Source organism: Canis lupus, chromosome X (genome assembly GCF_003254725.2).
Source record: "Canis lupus dingo isolate Sandy chromosome X, ASM325472v2, whole genome shotgun sequence".
NCBI lineage: Eukaryota > Metazoa > Chordata > Mammalia > Carnivora > Canidae > Canis > Canis lupus.
Window position 1 is genome coordinate 90714422 of NC_064281.1, and position 13188 is coordinate 90727609.

Genomic DNA, 13188 nt, shown 5'->3' on the forward strand with positions numbered 1-13188 from the left:
AAACATTTATTGAGTGTTTACTATGTGTTAGGTACTGTGGACAATATAAAGAGGTCTCCAGTGGAGAAGATTGGGTAAAAGCATAATTGCAAAAGAATGCATTACACGAAATTGCTCTCACCCATAAAAGAGGCTCTCACTCACTAAGAGGCTCTAGTAGCTAAATCCAAGTCACTGAGCATGTTCGTTCACTCCATCCTGACCTGCATCGCTGGGGCATGACACTGAAGACTACTCTCTAGATTAAACATCTCTTCCACCACTTCCTAAATCCACTCGATCTTGGGCTCCTGGTTTTCCTCACAGCACAATTTTAGATTTCTCCTTCTCTGTACAGCTCTATCTATAATGGTGGTGGTTCACTTATTTCTGCCCTTCTCACTTTATATACCTCCCTTGAGCAAACAATCACATGCATCCCCTTGTCTTCAACTACTACTAATTTGCTGACAATTTCTAAAATAAAGATTTCAAAACATTAATGTTATTTTAAAATTATCTTTCATTGTGGTCAAAAACATGTAATATAAAATTATTTGAAGGCAAGACCTCTTCTAAGATCCAGAACAACAGAGCCTACTAGATAACAGAGATGGCACTTGAGTGCCTTGATTTTAATGTGTCCTGAATTTAACTTGTCATCCTATCTACATGATTTGATTTTTCCCTGCCCCACTCCTGTTGTATTCTGTGGCACTGGGAATATCAGGTCTTCCAAGTCAGCACAAGCCAGAAACCTGGGCTTCATCCTTTATTCCTTCCCACATTCTCAATCCTTCATCCATTCAAGCTGTGAAGCCTTCAACTGGCTTTCGACTCCATCCTTCCTCCTCTCTCTACTTTCTATTAGACCTTAGTTCAGACACGTTATTTTAGCTTGAATTACTCTATCAGCCTTCTAACTAATCTCGTGATTAATCTTGGGACTTGCCCTCCTTCAATGCTTTCTACAAGCTACAGCCTGACTAATATTGCTAAAAGGCCGCTCTGAAGTCATCCTTCTGCTTATAAATATTTCAGTGGCTCCACAGTGTCATCAGTATAAAAACTCATCTCTTTGGGGTTATATATAAACCTTTAAAAAAAAAACATTTTAGTGAGGATCTGGTCACTTGCTAATTGTCATTGCTCTCCACCACCAGCACACAGAGTCCCTAGCTCTAGTTCCTGTTTTATCTCCCTTACATGGCTTCCTCACCTTGGGATGACCCTCCCTCCCCCAGGATACCTACTTCATTCCTACACATTGTCCATAAAGACTGAAATCCATCCTCATCACTAATGAAAAGCTCTAAGGACACAAGAAGATTAACTATAGTGTACTGAGCTTGGGAGAGGAGCAAGGATCTGATATACGGAAAAAAAAGGCCTCATAGATGTGAAACTTAATAAAAGGAAACCTTATTTAGAATAGAGCCAGGAGGCCAGAAGGGGGAGCTCTTGTGCCCTACCACTGGTGGTCAATTGCAGACCCAAAGGAAGAGACCTACCTTAAAGTTGATACTACTTAGCTAGAACTTTACTACTCCAAAATGAAGAAAAAAAGTCCTCCCCATCTCACCCCTGCCACCACCGGCCCAGCGACAGCCCAGCCAATGAGAGATTGTTACAACTTAGTCAATGCAAAGCCACTATACCTTGAACTCACTATTTACTCCAATGGATTTTTTGTTTATAACAGCACCCCCACACACACTTTCCTCTGCAAAAGGGCATTCTTCTTTGTTCTCCAGACTTGCCTATGGTTTCATTTCAGCTTGCTTGTCCCAAATTGTAATCCTCTGCTATTCCTGAATAAACCCATTTTTGTTGGTAAAATAACTGACAGTGTTATTTCTAAGGTTGACATAGACCATATAAACAATGCTCCAATCCAAAGAGGATAGACGGTAGTTCTCAAAGTACTATCTTCTGTCATACTGTTCATCTGGGTAGTGCATTCTGTCAGTTACTCTTAACACATGCAGTGACCTTCTAGAATATAGGGGGAACCTTAGACAGAAATAATTAAAAGTATACGTGGTGGGGCAGGAGAAAAAAAGCAAAGAAAGAGAATCAGCTACACAAACCCAAAGATACCTTCTTGAACTTTCATGCTATGAGTGGGGCCAGTAAAATAAAAAAGTGGATTTACTAGAATCCAGTCTTCAAACATATATGCTTATGGGCAAAGAGCCTATAATGTTTACAACTTGATGAATTCTTATAAAATCGCTAGTGAAAACTGTTTGTCATGGTCATAAATTCAGTAACCTGCTTGAAGAACATATGGAACTTTACCATAATGGTAAGTCCACCTGCCCCCACAAGATCATATACCAACCAGCAGCACAATCCAAAGGAGTGGGAATATCCATAAAAGACATCCTGGCGGGGCAGCCCGGGTGGCTCAGTGGTTTAGCGCCACCTTTAGCCCTGGGCGTGATCCTGGAGACCTTAGATCGAGTCCCACGTCGGGCTCCCTGCATGGAGCCTGCTTCTCCCTCTGCCTGTGTCTCTGCCTCTCTCTCTCTTTCTCTCTCTCTCTGTCTCATGAATAAATAAATAAAATCTTAAAAAAAGACATCCTGGCAGTTGCACAAATGAAGAAAAAGCTGACTATTAAAAACAAGACAGTAGAATTGCTGCAGCAGGATGAAGCCAACAAACTTACTGTGCTAGGGGAAATACATATGAATGTGTGCTGCCAGGTCAGACTCATAAATATGCATTTGAAGAGGTTCTGGACTCTCCGAAAACCAGTTTGTTCTCAATCCCCAAGAGTGGCTAAACTCAAAAGAGTTGGCAGATTTACCTTTAAGAGTTTTACTGCAACAAACAAACCCTTAGGTAGAATCCACATGTCAGCCAAGGTCATGATGTCCTCTGCACCAAAAAGAGTCCAAAGAAGAGATAGTTTGTAGCACTTTATATAGGTAGAACACTCTAGTAATTCAGCAGGTTGCTAGGTCTGTGACTATAAGGAGAATTTCAAGTGAAAAAACAACAACAACAACAACAACAAAAAACAGGAAAATAAGGGAATCAGAAAGGGGACTTTGTTTTTAATCTCCACTCTGCTAAAAGGTAACTCTGAAAAAGTTAACTCACCTATAAGGAGCCAAGCTTCCTCATCTATAAAGCGTACTAGAGGTGAGAAAAGACAGCTAAAAAAATTTTCTAAGGCCCCTCATCGGGCTCTTTGCTCAGCGAGGAGCTTGCTTCTCCCTCTCCCTCTGCCCTTGCTCATGCTCTGTCTCTCTCTCTCTCTCTCAATAAATAAAAATCTTTAAAAAAAGAAACTGAAAAACCCACAGATTAGAATATTTTTTAATAAATTAATTTTTTATTGGTGTTCAATTTACCAACATACAGAATAACACCCAGTGCTCATCCCGTCAAGTGTCCCCCTCAGTGCCCGTCACCCATTCACCCCCACCACCCACCCTCCTCCCCTTCCACCACCCCTAGTTCGTTTCCCAGAGTTAGGAGTCCTTATGTTCTGTTTCCCTTTCTGATATTTCCCACACATTTCTTCTCCCTTCCCTTATATTCCCTTTCACTATTACTTATATTCCCCAAATGAATGAGGACATACACTGTTTGTCCTTCTCCGATTGACTTGCTTCACTCAGCATAATACCCTCCAGTTCCATCCACGTTGAAGCAGATGGTGGGTATTTGTCGTTTCTAATGGCTGAGTAATATTCCATTGTATACATAGACCACATCTTCTTTATCCATTCATCTTTTGATGGACACCGAGGCTCCTTCCACAGTTTGGCTATTTTGGACACTGCTGCTAGAAACATCGGGGTGCAGGTGTCCCGGCGTTTCATTGCATCTGTATCTTTGGGGTAAATCCCCAACAGTGCAATTGCTGGGTCGTAGGGCAGGTCTATTTTTAACTCTTTGAGGAACCTCCACACAGTTTTCCAGAGTGGCTGCACCAGTTCACATTCCCACCGACAGTGTAAGAAGGTTCCCTTTTCTCCGCATCCTCTCCAACATTTGTTGTTTCCTGCCTTGTTAATTTTCCCCATTCTCACTGGTGTGAGGTGGTATCTCATTGTGGTTTGGATTTGTATTTCCCTGATGGCAAGTGATGCAGAGCATTTTCTCATGTGCATGTTGGCCATGTCTATGTCTTCCTCTGTGAGATTTCTGTTCATGTCTTTTGCCCATTTCATGATTGGATTGTTTGCTTCTTTGGTGTTGAGTTTAAGAAGTTCTTTATAGATCTTGGAAACTAGCCCTTTATCTGATATGTCATTTGCAAATATCTTCTCCCATTCTGTAGGTTGTCTTTTAGTTTTGTTGACTGTATCCTTTGCTGTGCAAAAGCTTCTTATCTTGATGAAGTCCCAATAGTTCATTTTTGCTTTTGTTTCTTTTGCCTTCGTGGATGTATCTTGCCAGAAGTTACTGTGGCCGAGTTCAAAAAGGGTGTTGCCTGTGTTCTCCTCTAGGATTTTGATGGAATCTTGTCTCACATTTAGATCTTTCATCCATTTTGAGTTTATCTTTGTGTATGGTGAAAGAGAGTGGTCTAGTTTCATTCTTCTGCATGTGGATGCCCAATTTTCCCAGCACCATTTATTGAAGAGACTGTCTTTCTTCCAATGGATAGTCTTTCCTCCTTTATTGAATATTAGTTGGCCATAAAGTTCAGGGTCCACTTCTGGGTTCTCTATTCTGTTCCATTGATCTATGTGTCTGTTTTTGTGCCAGTACCACACTGTCTTGATGACCACAGCTTTGTAGTACAACCTGAAATCCGGCATTGTGATGCCCCCAGATATGGTTTTCTTTTTAAAAATTCCCCTGGCTATTCGGGGTCTTTTCTGATTCCACACAAATCTTAAAATAATTTGTTCTAACTCTCTGAAGAAAGTCCATGGGATTTTGATAGGGATTGCATTAAACGTGTAAATTGCCCTGGGTAATAGAATATTTTAAACCACGTTTTCTCAGTAACTGATAGAACAAGCAGACAAAAGTAATGTTACATATACTTTGAACTCAATTATCCAGTTTCATCTATTGAGTATACATACAACATTCTTTCATCAAGTGGAAAAATTATCTTGTTTTCACAAGCACAGATTTTTTTTAAATGGACCATATACTAGGCTATAAAGTCTCAACAAATATCAAAATGATGGAAAATGAAAGTATAGTCTAGGGGCTCCTGGGTGGTGCAGCTGGTTAAGTGTCCAGCTCTTGGTTTCAGCTCATGTCCTGATCTCCGTCGCCCTGATCTCAGAGTCATGGGTTTGAGCCCCACAACAGAATCTGCACTCAGTGTGGAGTCTGCTTGAGACTCTCTCTCTCCCTCTGCCCCTCCCACTGGTGCACTCTCTCTCTCAAATAAGTAAACCTTTTTTTAAAAGATATATTCTATACTCACTATGAAATTATGCTAAAAATCAGTAAGTGATAACTAAAATCATTCAAGTTTGAATATCAAGAAACCCTCCTAAATTACACATAGGATCAAAGAAGAAACCACAAAAGAAATCAGAAAATGCTTAAAACAGAAAAATAACACACACAACACAGCAAAACTTGTGAGGTGCAATTAAAGCAAAGCTTAGAGGAAAGCTTAAAACCTAAAGTGCTTACATTAAAAAAGAAAGACCAAAAAAATAGATTAGGCATCCAATGTAATAAGCTAGAAAAAAAATGTAACAAAATTTCAAAAAGTACAAGTATATTAATAATAAAGAGCACAAATGAATGAAATAGAAAACAAAAATATAAATCAAGAAAACCAAGAGTTGGGGTGTTAGGGGACGGGGCAGTTAGCCAAATAACAGTGACAAACTTCTGGCAAAAAGAGAGTTAGCATGAAATATTAGGAAAAAGGGTGAACATTACAAATGCTGGAGAGATTAAAAAGATAACAGAAAAAAATGTGGGGAAACAGATATGTAGAAGCATAAATCAATGAAACTTCTCTGGGAGGCAATGAGACAATATATTAATCAAAATAAAAAATTACACATATCATTTGATGTAGTAATTCCACTGCTTAGAATATTGTCTCACAAAGCCACACAGAAATGGATGTGTAAGACAAGACAGTCTTGAAATAAGTTGAATTACAGAGTCTACACCTAATCCAAATGCCCTAAGTAGGAGATGATTTAGATAAACTATAGAACATCCACATAATGGGTTACTATGAAGTTATTAAAAATAGTAAGGTAACATGCCACATAAAAAAGTGTACATGCATGTTCATAGCAGCATTCTTCATAATAGCCAAAAAGTGGAAACAAGCCAAATATCCATCAGTGGACGCATATACAAAAAATTTTGGAATAGCTATACAATAACTTCTATGACTGAATAACATTTTATTAACTACTGATACATGTTAGAGAACATAAAGGAACCTTGAAATCATTGTCCTAAGTGAAAGAAGCTAGATAAAATATGCCATATGTTGTATGATTCTACTTATATGAAATGTTAAGAATAAGCAAATCCACAGAGCAACAAATTAGTGATTGCCAAGAATAGGGGGAAGAGGGGAGATGTGAAGTGTCTGCTAATGGATACAGGGTTTCTTTTGATGAAAATGTTCTGTAATTACTGGTAACAGTTGCACAATTTTGTGAACTGAAAAAAAAAAAAAAGCCCGACTGAACTCTACCCTTCAAAAGGGTGAATTTTATTGTATATGAATTATATATCAGTTGTTAAAAATTATATAAAGTAGGTATTTTTGTCCTGACATGGAAAGATCTATAACATATATTAAATCTTTTTTTAAGCACGCAAAGAGCAGTTTCTATTATTCATTCTCATTTGTATTTATTTATTTTTTTAATATTTTATTTATTTATTCATGACAGACAGAGAGAGAGACAGAGAGACAGAGACAGAGACACAGGCAGAGGGAGAAGCAGGCTCCATGCAGGGAGCCTGACATGGGACTCGATCCCAGGTCTCCAGGATCACACCCCGGACCAAAGGTGGCACTAAACCGCTGAGCCACCAGGGCTGCCCTCTCATTTGTATTTAAAAGAGGATATATGCACCTACTTTTATTTGCAGAGAAAACATCTGTACACATAAAGACAAAAATAAAAACTAACGATGTCTGCCCCTAGAGAGAGAAGACTTATTTTTCATGGATAGTTTTTGAGTGTTTTAAGTGTTTTGCTACGTATATGAATTATGCTATAATAAAGACTAGAAAGGACCTGAAATATCTATATTGATAAGAAACAGGGTTCCCTGGGTGGCGCAGCGGTTTGGCGCCTGCCTTTGGCCCAGGGCGCGATCCTGGAGACCCGGGATCGAATCCCACGTTGGGCTCCCGGTGCATGGAGCTTGCTTCTCCCTCTGCCTGTGTCTCTGCCTCTCTCTCTCTGTCTCTGTGACTATCATAAATAAATAAAAATTTTAAAAAAATTTTTAAAAAAGAAACATTGCACAATATTGTACTGACCACTACTAGAAATTAAAACACATTCATATTTTGTTATAGTGGGAAATCTCCAGCACATAAGCTAAATCTGGTATCTTGCTTCAATTCCTCCACCCATGAGGGATGCACTAAAATGTTGGTCCTACATACACTTCTAACGAAACACAGTTTTGGTGATGCCTAATATAAAATATAATTCCAATAATGAGAATGCTACTCAATGACAGATTTTTTAAATGTTAGATATGACACTTTCAATCTCTAAAAATCAAGAAATAAAGGATTTCTCCTGTGTCAAGTGAGGAAATTAAAATATTTAAATTATGCTTGTGTCCCCAAAGTTTAGGCAGCAATTGAAACAATTTAAATAATAAAATCTTAAGAGTCCAAAAACAAAAAAAATCTTGAGTCCAAAGGGAACTTCATAGATCATTTAGATCCCACCACCGATACAATGCTTAATTCTCATCTAAACTATTGTTCCTGTCAAAGGTCAATGAGCCTTTCCTTCATCACTTCCAGGGACAGAAGTCCCTGTATCCTGAGATGACTCATTCCACTGTTCAAAGCTTTATTAGAAAAATCTCCCTTCTTGGGACAACTGGGTGGCTCAGTGGTTGAGCGCCTGCCTTCAGCTCAGGGCGTATTCCCAGAGTCCCAGGATCAAGTCCCACATCAAGCTCCCTGCATAGAGCCTGCTTCTCCCTCTGCCTATGTATCTGCCTCTCTCTGTGTGTCTCTCATGAATAAATAAAATCTGTAAAAGAGAGAAAAAAATCTCCCTTCTTTCTGTTGGAAGCCTGAGTGGCTGGTGTTGAGATAGGCAAGTTCATGAAACTTGGGAGGGTGATGCTGGTCCTGGCTGGATGCTATTCTGGACACAAAGTGGTCATCGTGAAGAACATTGATGATGGCACATCAGACTGTCCCTACAGTCATGCTCTGGTGGCTGGAATGGACTGCTCTCCCTGCAAAGTTACAGCTCCCATGGGCAAGAAGAAATTGCCAAATTGTCAAAGATCAAGTATTTTGTGAAGGTTTATAACTACAATCACCTCATATCCACAAGGTATTGTGTGGATATCCTCTAGGACAAAAAACTATGGTCAACAAGGATGTCTTCAGAGACCCTGCTCTTCAACACAAGGCCCCATGAGACACCAGGGTCAAGTTCAAGGGGAGGTACAAAATGAGCTAGAACAAATGGTCCTTCCAGAAGCTGCAATTTTAGATCAGTTTTGTTGCAGTTATCAAAAAATAGCAAAACAAAAACAAAACAAAGATACTAAAAGAAAATTGCCCTTATAGTGAGATGTCCAGCTCTTTGAACCTCTTATTGAATCTAATCATGTTTATATAAATATACACATACCAATATATATATATATCTTATATATATGTACATTTACTTATTTGTCATCTATTTAGAGGCGTATTTCAGAGATATAGCAGGTGCAGTTCCAGACCACTGCAATAGAGTATCACAATAAAGTGACCTAAATGATTTTTTTTATTTCCCAGTGCACATAAAATTTTTGTTTAAAAGAAGTTGCTTATACTATACTGGAGTCTAGTAAGTGTGCAACAGCATTATGTCTAAAAAATTTACACATCTTGATTTTTAAATGTTTCATTGCTAAAAAAAATGTTAACCAGTATCTAAACTTTCAACAAGTTGTAATCTTTTTGCTGGTGGAGACTCTCACCTCAAAGTTGCATGGCTGCTGACTGATCAGGATGGTGGTTGCTGAAGGGTCAGTGGCCATTGCGATTTCTTAAAATAAGATAACAATGAAGTCTGCCACATCGATACAATCTTCCTTTCACAATTTCTCCATCGCAAGAGATCCTGTTTGATAGCATTTTACCTACACTAGAACTTCCTTCAAAATTGGAGTCCATTCTCTCAAACTCTGCACTCACTTTACCAATTAAATATATGGGAATATTCTAAATCCTTTGTTGTCATTTCAACCATCTCTGCAGCATCTTTGCCAGGAGTAGATTTCATCTCAAGAAACCACTCTCTTTGCTTTCTTTGCTCATCCATAGGAAGCAACTCCTCGTCTGTTCAAGTTGGATCCTCAGTGTGCAGAAATTCAGTCCCATCTTCAGGCTCTACTTCTGCTTCTAGTTCTCTGCCTATTTCTACCCCATCCCCATCTGCACTTACTGCCTCCCTCAAAGTCATCCATGACAGTTGGAATCAACTTCTTCCAAACTCCTTTTACATTGACATTTTGACTTCTTCTCACGAATCACAAATGTTCTTAATGTCATCTAGAATGGGGGATCCTTTCCAGAAGGTTTTCAACTGACTTTGCCCAGATCCATCAGAGGACTCACGATCCATGGCAGATAGAACCTTACGAAATGTGTTGCTTACATAATAAGACTTTAAACTCAAAATGACTCCCTGATCCACGGCTACAGAATGGACGTTGTGCTAGCCGGAGCAAAAACATGAATCTTGTAGTACCCTCGTCTCCACCAGAGCTTTTGGGTGACCAGGTGAGTTGTCAGCTAGCAGTAACATTTTGAAAGGAATCTTTTTTTTTCTGAGCACTAGGTCTCAACAGTGGGCATAAAACATTCAGCAAACCATGCTATAAACAGAGGTGCTGTCATCCAGCCTTTGTCATTCCTGTTAGCACAGGCAGAGTAGACTTAGCACAATTCTTAAGGCCCTGGGATTTCCGGAACCATCCATGATGTTGGCTTCAACTTAAAGTCACGGGCTATAGTCGCCTTGAAAACTTAATGCATCGGCCTGTCCTTTGCAGCTTTGAAGCCAGGCGTGGACTCTTCCTCTCTTGCTACAAAAGTCCTGGATAGCATCTTCTTCTAATAGAAGGCTGTCTCATCTACACATCAAAACCTGGTGTGTCGTAGCAGCCTCTTCATTACCCATCCTAGCTAGACCTTCTGGATGGCTTGCTGCAACTTCCACATCAGCACTTGCTGCTTCCCCTTGCACTGTCACATTATACAGATGGCTTTTCCCTTAAACCTCATGAACCAACCTCTCCTGGCTTCGAACTTTTCTCCTGCAGCTTCTTCCTCTCTTGCAGCCTTCATAGAATAGAAGAGTGTTAAGGTCTTGCTCCGGATTAGGTTTTGGCTTAAGGGAATGCTGCGGCTGGTTTGATCTTCTGTCCAGACCACTCAAACTTTCTCTGTATCAGCAGTAGGCTGTTTTGCTTATGTATCATTCATGTAGTCACTGGAGTAGCACTTTTAATTTCCTTCGAGAACTTTCTCTTTGCATTCACAAGGAGGCTAACTGTTTGGTGCAAGATGCCTGGCTTTCAGCCTGTCTCAGCTTATGACAAGCCTTCTTCACTAAGCTTCACCATTTCTATCTAGTGATTTCAAATGAGAGACACATGGCCCCTTTCATTTGAACACTTACAGGCCATTGTAGGGTTGTTAATTTAAATAATTTCAATATTGTGTGTCTTAGGAAATAGGGAGGCCCCAGAAGAAGGAGACTGGAGAACGTGTGGTCAATGGAGCAGTCAGAACACACACAAAATTTATAAATTAAGTTCACCATCTTATATGCATGCATTTCATGATGCTCTAAAACAGTCAGAATAGGAACATCAAAGATCACAGATCACCATAACAAATATAATAATCATGAAAAAGTTTGAAATAGTTCAAGAATTGTCAAAATGTGAAACAGAGACATACAAATGCTTTGTAAAAATGGCACTGACAGACTCAATGCAGGGCTGTCACAAACCTTCAATTTATAAAAACACAATATCTGTGAAGTGCAATAAAAGCAAAGTACAATAAAATGAGGTGTGCCTATATATAAAAATTTACCTTGGGTTAAATAAATTATGAAAAAGTCTAAACCAAGCACTACTGTCTACATTTTTACACTAGGAGCATGACTTTTCAAACTAAAAATCCACAAACTCAAGGATCTTACTCACTTAAAGGGTTTGGAAGTTAGTTTTCTGACTTCTTTCCTTTTCCCTATGTATTCATAGGACAGAACTGAAGTACATTTTTGAATGGAAGTATATTTTTAAATGACTAAATAATTACATTTCACAGAACTTTATCTGACCCTCTTTTATTAGAGCAGTAACTTTCTATTAGCAATAATCGCGCCTCGGATAAACCTCATTGGCTACGATACTGCCACTGCGCAAAGTTGAGCAGTAACTTTCTACCACATTCTATAGTTACTTTTGTCCTTGCCATCCCCCCACCATAATTTTGGAGCAGGCTCTAGGACACAGTCTCCCCTCACTGTACCAGCTAATGGAAAACACAATGGCCTCAAGATCAGGGAATCTGAATTCAAGTGCCACTTCTTTCTAAGTAGTTAACTCACCCAAGTCTGACAACAATCTCTGGGCTTCAGATTCTTCACCTCTCAACTGAGTGGAGTGATATGTATGTTCACATTCGGCTCTGAATATTTCATTATCCTAAGATAAATTTTATCTCTGGGGCCATCAATGGCCCCTTCTAGCAGTATACCTCAACTCTAGGAGCAAAAGAAAGGCTTTGCCACTGCAATTATTTTGAAGCCATGTTCTCTAACTCCTTTAAGAGGAAAACAACAGAAAAGACAAAGTAAAATCACAGTGAGATACTAAGGTACCAAGGAAATTCATTGCTAAAGCAGCAAGTCTTTCAATCAGTCCAATCTATATTTACTGTTTCAGGACATGTAAAACAATAATGTGTGCCAATACAATATGTCTCTAAAGGATTTTAAGAAGAATTATGTGTTTGCTAGTTAACTAATGCTGCAATAACATGCAAGTTTAATCATTACTTAAGCATTATAATTACATTACTAAATTCAGTATGACACTAGTCTTGCACTCTTACTCTAAGATTTTATTCTCTGTGAAATCTGTCATCTATACATCCGTCCTCTTTTATTGCCCTTATCTCAAGGCGTATCTGTTTAATATATGCAAAATTTTAAAGGTGTAACAGACTCTTGAATGGGGGTGTGTGTGATGCCTCTTGAATTAGCACTTTGCCTTCTAAAGAAATGTTGCCTATATAAAGATACCTTTAAACAAGATTACTACTAAAGTAAAATGATGGCATACAAAGCTACTCCAAAATGTCTCAGTCAGGATAAGTCTCCAGGTTCAAATTCTGAGATGTAATTAAACCTTAATAATTAGTAAGATTTCAGAAACACCGAAAATAAGTCAGTCAAACTTCTCCTTTTGAAAAGATGAAGTAGATGTCTTTCTTCCTATTCCTCCTACAAAGTCCAGCCAAAAGCCATGGGTGTTATATACAAAACAAATACAAGAATGCTCTGAAAGGTGGAGAGGAGAGGCAGACTGGCTAGGGAACTCAGGAGCAAGGAACAACATAGTGGTGAGTTTTCTACTAACCTCATATATTCCCGGTGTGAAGCTGAAGCTGAAAACCCAGAAATGACAATGAGCATGAAGGGGGGGAAAAACCCTAAGAAAGGTATGTTCACCTAACCAAATCATCAGGAAAGGGGCAGCTTAGCAGGACAGAACACTTTTAGACAAGAACTGTTCTACTCCAGCCAAACACCACAGAAAAAATCTAACTATCCCCACATCACTAAAGGCTTGGCAGGGAGCCTAAACTTCCACCCTCACAAGGCTGTAATGAGGCACATTAGCCCCTGATGGGGTGGTGTGAGAGGAGGCCGGCTGGAGAGTCAGAATTTGCACATCGTCCAGTGGTAATGTGGCTATCTCCTGCCATTGCACCAGTGGAGACCATGCACAGAGCAGTAA

General features: G+C 39.3%; 1 protein-coding gene, 1 non-coding gene and 1 pseudogene across 13 annotated transcripts in view; 1 reads left to right on the forward strand and 2 right to left on the reverse strand.

Annotated features, from left to right (window-relative positions):
• Positions 1-13188, reverse strand: part of KLHL13 (kelch like family member 13) — a 211204-nt gene that overhangs the window by 169544 nt on the left and 28472 nt on the right. The window lies entirely within an intron of this gene.
• On the forward strand, positions 8246-8651 carry LOC112649193 (60S ribosomal protein L27-like; annotated as a pseudogene).
• LOC112649550 (U4 spliceosomal RNA) lies at positions 11457-11593 on the reverse strand. The gene has a single exon (XR_003129619.1). It is a non-coding gene; the product is annotated as a U4 spliceosomal RNA (small nuclear RNA).